Genomic DNA, 11,657 nt, shown 5'->3' with positions numbered 1-11,657 from the left:
CTCACTCTATCACGAATTTTATATGTAAGCATCCTTCTATATAAAAGCGGTCGGGATTGTCCTTCCGTCCCATGAGTGCTACGCAGGCGCGGAGTTTCACACACGCCCCGTCCATTTTGCAATGCACGATGGGATTTGTAGCTTCGTTTTTCCAGGTAAAAGATGATTTTCTACTCCAGACTGTGCGATATCTTCTTCTTCTTTCTTTCTTACTATATAAAAGCGGTCGGGATTGTCCTTCCGTCCCGTGAGTGGAAAGCATCACAGACTTACTACTTGCAGCTTGCAGTACGAAGCGACATGATGTGAGCAGAGTTCTGGTGCTCCCATCGTTCCCTTGCTTTTGTGCGCGATGCGCTGGAAAAATAGACAAAATTATGTCTCTGGAAATAATTAATGTTGATGCAGTACAAATGCCTCACCGTGTAGTAAATATCAGGGGGGTTCAAAAGGGCGACCTCGATATAGAAAAAAAGTTTAAATTTCATCACAAAAATAACAGAAACTACGAGTGTTAAAGTAATACCGCTCAAATGCAATATAACCAAATTAATGAGTTTGTATAAAATATCAAATTGATCTACATATTGAATTGCCTTAAGAAGTGGTCAACTTAAAAGTCGGTCGCCTTAAAAGGTGGGTCAGCCTAGTAACTAAATATATAACGCGGATTTTTCGCTGCTTCGCGGGTTCTGCGGACAATGGGTCTTTTTACTTCCTGTACATGCTTCCTCAGTTGGTTTGCCCAGTTGATTTCATACAAGGGACGCTATTGGCGGATGGCTGAGAAGCTAACCAATCAGAGCAAGCAGTTCCTGTGTGCTGAATGCGGTGTTAACCAGGAAGTCTCGTCTCGCTCATTCAGCATCAACGTGTTTCGCTGTGTAAAGAATTAACTTTTATGCTCTGTTGTGTTTATCTTTGTGCATAGTCAAGCCCTTCATTATGGCTCCAAAACGATCTGCTCCTGCTACTGCTTCAGGGGCTGTGCCCAAGCGCCAATGGAAGATGTTAACGATTGCCGAAAAGGTAAACGTTTTGGATTTGCTGAAGAAAGTAAAAGCTACACCGCTGTAGGATGCCATTACAGCATCAATGAGGCTATGATTCTTTTTATTTAAAAAGTAGGAAAGGAATATAAGATCTATGGCCGCAGTGTCCTTTTAACCAGGGTGCAAAACGAGTTGTAAGTGGATGTAATAAGGCAGTAATCTGGATGGAATCTGCTTTAGGGATTTGGATTGAAGAAGAACAACGGCGGTGCTACACAGTAACCTGAAGTGGCTCCTTTAGAAGAGCTGTAACGCTCTCCTTTGTTGTGCAGTAAAATTAACCTCATGGTTATCAGACAAGTCATCGTGTCATTGTTGGTGAGTAACTATAATTAATTTTCTACTTACAGTACTTAGTACATGTACATACGTTTAGTGTCACTGTACACACATTTACTGTATACAATGTTTCTTGCATTGTACGTATTTATTGCTGGTGGCCTGTCTATTGTAATGGCTGTAACATATGTGATATCGAAGACACTCGATATTTTTAAAATAATATTTAGGTTTTACTGTATATAAACAGTGTTTTAGTTTACATACATAATTTCAATGAATCTTGCCTAACATCTAAGAGAATACAAAGAAATTATGCTGTATAATTGTGCAGGGAATATTTATAAACAGTGTGGGAGAGTTTATAAGGGCTTAAAATATATAAAAATAACCATACAAACATATGGTTTCTACTTCACGGATTTTCACCTATCGCGGGGGGTCTGGAATGCAACCCCCACGATCGAGGAGGGATTACTGTAATATTTATTTACAGCAATCAGAGGTATTAAAGAGGAACTTCATCTCTGTATGCACCAAAGCTTAAAGAAAACGTCGGAATTTAATTGTATCTGGTCCCTTACCAAGATTATATAGAGGAGATGTGATTTATAGCAGATTGCATTCCCTTCACTGCTGGCTAAAAACCTGGTGTGCAAATAAATGCATAGCGTTTGTGAACAATGGGGATGATTTTTGGGAAAGGCCTAAATTTTTCAAAAGAGATGGTCTTCATCCTAATGGGAGGGGATCTTACGTATTATCCCAAAATATGGCAGCAAAACTGCCTGGTTGACTGATCAGAGCACCATCTAGGCCACAGTCATGTGATCTTAAATCACAGGCTATTGTTTATCCCACCTGTTACCCAAAATCTCTGTTGTGGGGCATCCAGCAAATTTTGTCTTGATACAAACCTTAAATTAATTGATAACCAAAAGGGATAAAACCAGACCCTCCACCAGGAGCATCTGTAATACAAATTTACTTCAAATCAAAACAAAAAATATATCACCAGTTCAGAAAGAAGCATGCAGTTTTAAATGCTCGGTCTCTTGGCAATAAAGCTGTTGTGGTTTTAGTGTTTTGTGTTTTAAGTACAAAATCTGATCTGTGTCTTCTTACTGAAACCTGGCTTAGTAAATGTGACACTGTTCCCCTAGCTGAGGCGTCACCAGATGGATACTCGTTCCTTCATAAGTCTAGAGATTCTGGTCGAGGAGGAGGACTTGGAATAATTCATTGTAACAAAATGCAAATCACGTCTAAAAATCTAGGCAACTTTACATCCTTTGAGGCATTCATTTTAAATTTTAAAACAGATTCCAACACAATTATAGTGCTAGTCTACAGACCACGAGGGTCATATTCATTGTTCATGACTGAATTTAGCAACCTTCTATCTGATTTGGCTATAAATTATGATCACATAGTATCGATGGGGGATTTTAATGTATACATTGATGTGGACACTTTTAGCAAATGTTTTACTTATTTGTTAAATTCAGTAGGATTTTGTCAGATTGTCAAAGGTCCTCATAATCATAACCACACATTAGATTTAATTATAACTTATAAAGTTGAAATTCAAAATTTAAATATTGTTCCATAAAATTAAGATATTTCTGATCACTACTTAATTACATTTGATTTAGTTCTGCCCTTGCCAATGCACTCACAGAGTAAAACAAAAACAGTGCGAAATCTATGAAATTCGAAATTATGTAATTCTGCTTCAAAATTTGTAGATACATTAAGTAAGTCGAGTGTAATTGTGGAAAACTATTTAGATCAGATCAATAACATCAAATGCAAGCGTGGAAAACAATTTAGATCAGCTAATATCACATTATAATGTGACCTTGAGAGATGCTCTGGACACAGTGGCTCCACTTAAAACAAAAGTGATCAAAGCACATAGAAACTCTCCCTGGTTTAATGAAAATACTCGCACTCTTAAATTAGAATGTCAACAACTGGAGCGCAGATGGAGAACAACAAAACTACACGTCTTTCAAATTGCATGGACAGAGAGTGTTAATAAATAAAAAAGCCCTCTTTAAAGCTCGCTCAGAATGCTATTCTACAATAATAGATAGCAATAAAAAAATCATCAGATAGTGTTTAGAGCAGTGGCTAAATTAACAAATGAGAATTCAGATCTACAGTGCAAAATACCAACAGACATTAGCAGTACAGACTTTATGAACTTCATCAGTGAGAAAATTAAAAATATAAGATCCCAGATCTCAGCATCACAGTACAAACCAAATACTAGCCTAGCAGACCCTGCCTCACATTGCATTCAGCACTTTAGTCATTTTTTTATTATATTTTTATTAATTTTATTGCAATCCATACAAATCAATCAAGTTTTTACAAAAAGAAAAATTGAGTTAAGGACAAATCGATCCCCACCCCTGAGAGAGAGAGCAAGGCAAATGGTGTGAAATTTAAGGCTTGTAAACATACCCTAAATTAATAAATTCTCTGTGCTTTATGAGCTCATTTTAAAATATTACTGATTAGATCCTGCCATGTTTTGAAAAAAGTCTGTACGGATCCTCTAACTGAGTATTTGATTTTTTCCAGTTTCAAATAGTATAACACATCGGTTTCCCACTGACTTGAAAGAAGAGAGTTTTGGGTTCTTCCTGTTTATCAGAATAAGTCTGCGTGCCAACAGTGTAGTGAATGCAATCACAATTTGTTTGTCCTTCTCCACTTTAAACCCATCTGGAAGAACCCCAAACACAGCTGTTAATGGGTTAGGAGGGATTGTGAGTCCAAGGCTGTCTGAAAGGTAATTAAAAATTTTTGTCCAGAATAATGTTAATTTGGTGCAGGCCCAGAACATGTGACCCAGTGAGGCTGGGACTTGGTTGCAGCGTTCACAGGTTGGATCATGCCCTGGAAACATTTTGGAGAGTTTTAGACAAGACAGATGTGCTCGATATATAATTTTGAATTGTATAATTGTATGCTTTGCGCATATGGAGCTCAAATGAATTCTCTGCATTTCTACTTTCCACTCTTTTTTCTGATATATTAATTGAGAGATCTTTTTCCCAGTGTCCTGTTGGATCTTTAAAAGGAAGGGATTTTAAAATGATTTTATATATTGTAGAGATTGTGTCTAAATCCTTAAGATTGAGCAATATTTTTTCCAGCATGGATGAGGGTGCAAGATGAGGAAAATCAGGAAGGTTCTGTTTAACAAAGTTCCTGATTTGAAGATAGTGAAAGAAATGTGTAGCTGGAATGTTAACTTTGGAAAGTAATTGTTCATAGGATGCAAAGACGTTGTCTATATAAAGATCTCTAAGCAAGTTAATTCCAAATTTTTTCCAGATATTAAAAACTGCATATGTTTGTGAAGGTTGAAATAATAATAATAATAATAATACATTTTATTTGGAGCGCCTTTCAAAAAACTCAAGGTCACTGTACAATCAGGTTAAAAAAATAAAAACATTCAATAACTAGAAAATTTAAAACCCAAATAAAACATCAGATAAAACACCAATAACAATTACAGTGAATAAGCAATTTTGAACAAATGAGTTTTGAGATTAGCCTGGAATTGGTGAAGGGTAGTCATGTTCCTAAGGTAAGCAGGTAATGAGTTCCATAGGGAAGGTGCCGATCTGCTAAATGCTCGGTATCCAATCGTGACAAGACGTGCTGGTGGATTATTTAAGTTGATGGAAGAAGATGATCTGAGTATGCGAAAGGGTGTAGTGACTTGTAGGAGCTGTGAGAGATATGTGGGGGCAAGATTATGAATGGCCTTATATGTAAGGACTAAAATTTTGTAGTTGACCCTGAACTTTATTGGCAGCCAATGAAGCTGCTGAATAACGGGTGTGATGTGATCAGAGTAGGGTGTTTTGTTGATTATACGAGCAGCCGAATTTTGAATAAGTTGAAGTTTATGTAGTACATTTTGGGGCAGACCAAAGAGAAAGAAGTGAGTTGCAATAGTCCAAGCAGGAGGTGACCAAACTGTAGAATAAAATGGCAGTGATTTGACAGAAATGGACACAGGCGATTAATGTTTCGCAGGTGGAAGTAAGCTGCTCGAGTAACAGAACTGATGTGAGACTGGAAAGACAACGTGCTGTCCAGAATTACACCAAGGCTTTTTATCTGATCTGTACAGGTAACAGATGTGTTGTCTATTAATACTGAGATCTTTGATGCCTTCGCTATTGCAGATTTCGTGTCCATAAGAAGCACCTCAGTTTTATTGGAGTTCAACTGCAAGAAGTTAGAAGAGAACCAGGACTTAATCTGAGCAAGGCAATTAGTAAGTGAGGATGGTGGAAGCGATGCAGATGGTGAAGTTGAGATATATAACTGGGTGTCGTCTGTGTAACAATGAAAGTTTATCTTCCATTTACGAAAAATGACACCCAAAGGAAGCAGATAAATGATAAACAGCAGGGGGCCAAGGACAGAACCTTGAGGAACCCCAGATACTACAGGAGTGGGAGTGGAGGTACATGTGTCCAGCTGAATGAATTGAGTTCTGTCTGTAAGATATGACTTAAACCAGGTTAACGGAATGTGAGAAATACCTAGTGCAGATAACCTTTTTAGTAGGGTGAAGTGACAGACAGTGTCAAATGCAGCACTGAGGTCAAGAAGAACAAGGATTGTGATTAGGCCTGAGTCTGCAGCCACTAAGAGATCATTAGTGATCTTAATTAGTGCCATCTCAGTGCTGTGAAAACGTCGGAAGCCTGACTGGAATGGTTCATATAAACTGTTAGCAGATAAATGCTGATGTAGTTGGGAAGCCACAATTTTTTCAAGAACCTTTGAGATAAAAGGAAGATTAGAAATTGGTTGGAAATTATTGAAGTCAGTAGGGTCAACCCCATGTTTTTTCAGTAAGGGGTGAATCACTGCAGTTTTCATAGACTGGTGAACAATTCCGATGGAAAGTGACGAATGAATAATTGAAACAACGAGAGGAGCTAGCGAGGGAAGGCAGGCTTTAACCAGAGCACTGGGAATTGGATTCAGGTGACAGGTCGAAGGCTTAGAACTATTGATGAGATCCACGATTTCTGAGGTGGAGGGAAGCTCAAACATGGAAAATGAATGAGTAGGAGGAGGAAAATCATCAGTGGTGGAGTCAGTAGCAGTAGAGCCTAAATTATAATGTATTGCCTGGATTTTATCATTAAAAAATGTCATTAAGGTGTTACAGAATTCATTAGAAAGGCAGTGCAAGGAAAGAGAGTCTGGGGGACTTGTTAGCGATCTGAGCAGGGAAAAAAGTGTTCCAGAGTTCCCCTTGTTGGAAGAAATTAGGGCAGTAAAATAGGCAGCTTTAGCATGCTGTATGCTGTCCCTATAGTGATGCATATGGCTGGAATACATTTCTTTATGAACATTAAGACTTGTCTTCTTGTACAGCTGTTCTAATTGCCGACCCTTAGATTTTAAAATGCGCAAAGTTGGTGTAAACCATGGGGCAGTGTGTGTAAATGAAACTGATCGGGTTTGGAATGGGGCTACCGAATTCAAAATGTCAAGAAGTCCTTCGTTATAAAAGTTAACTAAGTCTGGCGGAGAAATGGTTTGTAATGATTCCACAAATGCATCAATACCTAATTGAAAATTGTCCATGTTGATATTTTTAAGATTCCTAAAAGTTATTACACGAAGAGGTTTGATGGTGTAGATAGTAAGAGTCATATTGAATGTAAGGAGAAAATGATCTGAAGAGGGAAATTCTTCCACAGTACAGTCATTCGGAGTGAGTCCAGTACAGCAAATTAAATCCAAGATATGTCCTTTGGAATGTGTCGGGGTTTCCATAAACTGCTGAAAATCAAAATTATCAAGGCAAGAGATGAAATCTCTGGTCGCCAAGGACTTAAAGTTATCCAAATGAATGTTAAAATCACCCATTATTATTATGTTCGAAGATAACGAGGACAAATAAGCTAAAAAAGCAGAAAAGTCATTCAGAAACTCTTTGTTGAATTTAGGGAGATGGTAAATAGTTGCAAAAATGGTGGGAATAGAGCCAGGTAGTTGACAGACAAGAGACTCAAATGAACCATAGAAAGAAACTGTCTGTACCTCGCATTGTCTCGCGGTAGAGTATAGCGAGACCTCCTCCACGACCAGAGTTGCGAGGTTGCGCCATGTAAACAAACCCGCAAGGTGTTGCTTCGTTGAGTAAAGTAAAGTCCCGGGGTTGCCACGTCTCATTTAAGAGAGGATGTCGATGTTACGATCAGTGAGAAGATCCTGAATGAAATGGGTCTTTCCTGTGAGGGAACGGATGTTGAGATGAGCAAAGTTGATAGTATCCTTGCTGAGATGAACAGGAGTGCTAGCCACCGTAGCTAGGCTGGCTAACACACTCGGATCCGAAGCTCTGCCAGATGACCTCAGCGGTGGATGAGAAGTGGACCAGTAAGAGGTTATTGGAGCTCGAGTATCCTGTTGAAAATTCCGGCGGGAGCCTCTGTGGATATATATCCGTCGTGGCTGAAAAAAGATGTCCGGGAAGGTTAACAGGACGTCCATAGGAGATCCAGTCATCCTTGGACGAAGTCGAAGAAGATCCACCGCCGGATATTGATACAGGCTTGAAACCGGCTGAATGTTGACAGGAGGCAAAGGGCTGGTTCTCTTGCAGAGGTGCCACAGATAGAAGCTTCTCCGTCTTAAAATGCTTTCTACATTGGTTCAATATTCTAAGTGAGTGAAGCACAATTGGGTTATTAGTATATTGCCCATAACATGTGTTTATTGGAGCACAGAGCAGGGAATACAAAGAAGTACTACAGGATTTTACTTCTATTGCGGACCAAGCATGTTTATGTTCTTCTATTAGTGTCCAGGTTCTTATCTCCTGTATATTTGCTGCCCAGTAATAAAACTGGAAGTTAGGTAGAGCCATGCCGCCTTCTGCCTTTTGTCTTTGTAGGGTCACTCTTTGGATGTGTGGACGTTTTGAATTCCAAATAAATGAGGTTATTGTTGAATCTAATTGCTTAAAGAATGACTTATTAATGTATATTAGAATGTTTTGGAATAAAAAAGGAGCTTAGGAAGAATATACATCTTAACAGTGTTAATTCTTCCAGCTAGTGTGAGAAAAAGGGTTGACCATCTATGCAAGTCTTGCTTAATTTTTTCCATGCAGACGGCGAACATTTGTTGATAAAGAGCTTTATGTTTACTTGTGATGTTTACCCCTAGGTATTTAAACTGTTCTGCAATGATAAAAGGTAGGGTATCTAATCTAATATTATTTGCTTGAGAATTCACTAGAAAGAGTACACTTTTATTCAGATTAATTCTGAGACCAGAGATCTTTTGAAATTCTGTAAGTGCTATTAAGACTACAGGCACAGAATTTTGTGGGTCTGATATATACAGTACTATATCATCTGCATATAACGAAATTTTCTGTTCCAGTCCTTCTCCGATAATCTCCTTTATCTGATCAGTATTTTGACAATGTATTGCCAGACTTCTCCAATGTAGTAAAAAAGTATTTCCATTCAATCATGTCAAATGCTTTTTCTGCATCCAATGATAATAATATTTCTGGGGTGTTTGACTTTGCTGGTGAGTATATTACATTAAACAGGTGTTGAAGATTTGAAGATAAGTGTCGACCCCTAATTAATCCAGTTTGATCTTGTGATATTACCGAGGGGAGCACTTTCTCCATCCTTCTAGCTATGATTTTAGAGAGTATTTTAACATCATTATTCAGAAGTGAAATTGGTCTGTATGATGCACATTGTAATAAGTCCTTATTTTGTTTAGGAAAGACGGTGATTAATGCTTGGCGAAAAGTTTAAGGTAGAATTTGGTTATCTCCAGCTTCTGTAAATGTTGCTAATAAGAGGGGAGCTAGCTGAGTGGAGAATTTCTTACAAATTTCTAGAGTAGTAATAGGCTGTTGTACCATGTTAGCCATTATGAATGCAATGAGAAGTTACGTTACATCTTGCTTGAAGAAGGGGTCTGAGATATAACATATTTTGATCAAATTAATTACCAATAAAATGTGCCATTTTGCTTGACTTCTCATTACTTTGAACTTGCAAATCCAGTTTCCCACTTTGGGCCTGCTAGGCAAGAAGCCAGGAGGAAGTTGTCAGGGCCAAGCTGGTTTGAAGTGAAATCTCTTCTGGGCTGGCCAGAGAGTCTTCCTGGCCTGCTTTATGGTCATTTTAGAGGCCTCAATCCCCTTTTGCTATGTTTCAGAGTCCATCTAATAACAAGTGCAAGATAATCCCAGAACATATGACCTAGCAAGGCAGGTGATTGATGACATCATTCACAGTAAAGATTTTTTTTCCAGGATATATTTTAGACAGTGTTAGATGGAATATGTCATTTTTTCAAACAAATTAAAGAACAATGTATCTTCTGGATGGCTAACATCCAATAATTATTTGAGATTTCAATTAAAATATTATTCTCCCAATGTTGCCTTGGAGGCCAACTGGAGACCTGAAAGACCACCATGTAACACAACTGTAAGTTTAATGTCACTGCTCTGTGCAAGAAATTGTTTTATGGATTCATTCACATGAGCAGGCTTGGTTTGGCACACAGGGGCTAGTCTGCCTGCATTTAGAAAACCATTACATTAGCAGTTTGAAGAATGTAGGGGACAACTGCGAGTGTAGGCATTGTGCTATTCTTGTATTTTTGGAGGTCGGGTTGAGTCCTGTCTTTTCCTTTCTTTGTTTGGAGACCAGAGAGGACCTGCATGTGGAGCAGACAGTATATAAGGCTTGGACTACTGCCAAAACACTTTGAAGCTGATGGATGGATGATGTCAACCGTCCGGAAAATCCTTTCAGCAAAGTGACGAAAAATGGCAGACTCTATAGATCAAGATCCCACCTTAATATTGTCTTGCTATGGCTTCCTTTCATCTGTTATGCCGCGTAAATCGTCATTAAAGAAAGCTAAGTGATTTCCTATTATGTGATTTGTTATCGCCGTATCACAATGGGAGGGATATCGCCTTTTAATATCATATCTCTATATTTTTCAGTTACAGTTACAGTTGCCGCAGTTTAAAAGAACTTATTTCAGTTAGGGAGCATTTGCTTCTAAAGGAAACAAAATGGCGTAGTCGGGAGGATTGTGGCTAAATTAATAACCGTATCATATTAATAACTAGCAAAATACCCACGCTTCGCAGCGGCGAAGTACTGCCTTAAAATTTTTATTAAGAAGAAAATTAAACCTTTTTAAACTGAGGGAAAATATACCAATAATTAGTTGTTAAGGATCTCTTTGTATACCACATTGTCAGTTCGTCCCTCCGGTTGTAATATGGCCAAGCTGTGCGCTGAGCTTACTCTTGAGCGTGCAATGTACAGTTGGCCACGTGAAAAGTAATCTTGTCTCAAATCTCACAGCTTGGATTGCTGCTGTCATAATTGGTTTGAGTTTCATGGTTTGTTTCAATTACAACAGTATTTCCAGGACTTGTGTTGAAGAGACATTCGGCATCTGTCAAGCGTTGTAAGCATACAATTGGTTTCATCGATAACTTTGCATCCAGCTTTTGAGAGTTGAAACATTCATAAACATCAATGTGTCCACTACTGAAATTGTCACCTGTGAGTCTAAGGGCTCATTTATACTTCACGCGACGCGACGCATGCTGCAGCGGACGCTCCTGCTACGCAAGCGTTGTAGTGTTTATACTCATGCGCGTAGATTTACGTAAATCTGGAGGAATCCACCAGGTGGCAGTGCGAGATATTATCGCGGTGAGAACATGTTCGGCTTCTCTGTGTTGTGAATTGCCTAAAATACCTATTAAATTCCGATAACACCTTACCGCAGTATCTCTGAAAAAGATGTTTATTGATCAAATCCATAAATCCAGGGATGTATGTGTCCATTCCAGGAAGCATTGGGCACGAGTGAGAAACAGTCCCTTGACGAGGCCTCAGCTCATCGCAAAGTGAATACAGGCACACACATACACTAGCGTCATTTTAGCGGCACCAAATCCCCAAATCTGCATATCTTTGGAAGGAAAGCGGAGCACAGTGTGGAATACAAGCAGGAAATACCAGCAATGTAACTCTCTGCTCCGCCACCGTGACACCCCCATGTGTGTAATTATTCCCCCATGTGTGTATTTATTAACAGTATTCATTATTTAAACAAAATTATATGTAAAATGTAACATGCACATTTTAATGCATTTCATCATGAAAGTGATATCAAGTATAAATCTAAAGATTCTAAATGTGCAGAGAGTTGGAATATCATACATTTAATTTGTTCTGTTTGGCGATGTATTGCTGC

The sequence above is a fragment of the Polypterus senegalus genome, chromosome 12 (genome assembly GCF_016835505.1).
Source record: "Polypterus senegalus isolate Bchr_013 chromosome 12, ASM1683550v1, whole genome shotgun sequence".
NCBI lineage: Eukaryota > Metazoa > Chordata > Cladistia > Polypteriformes > Polypteridae > Polypterus > Polypterus senegalus.
This window is presented reverse-complemented; position numbering follows the sequence as displayed.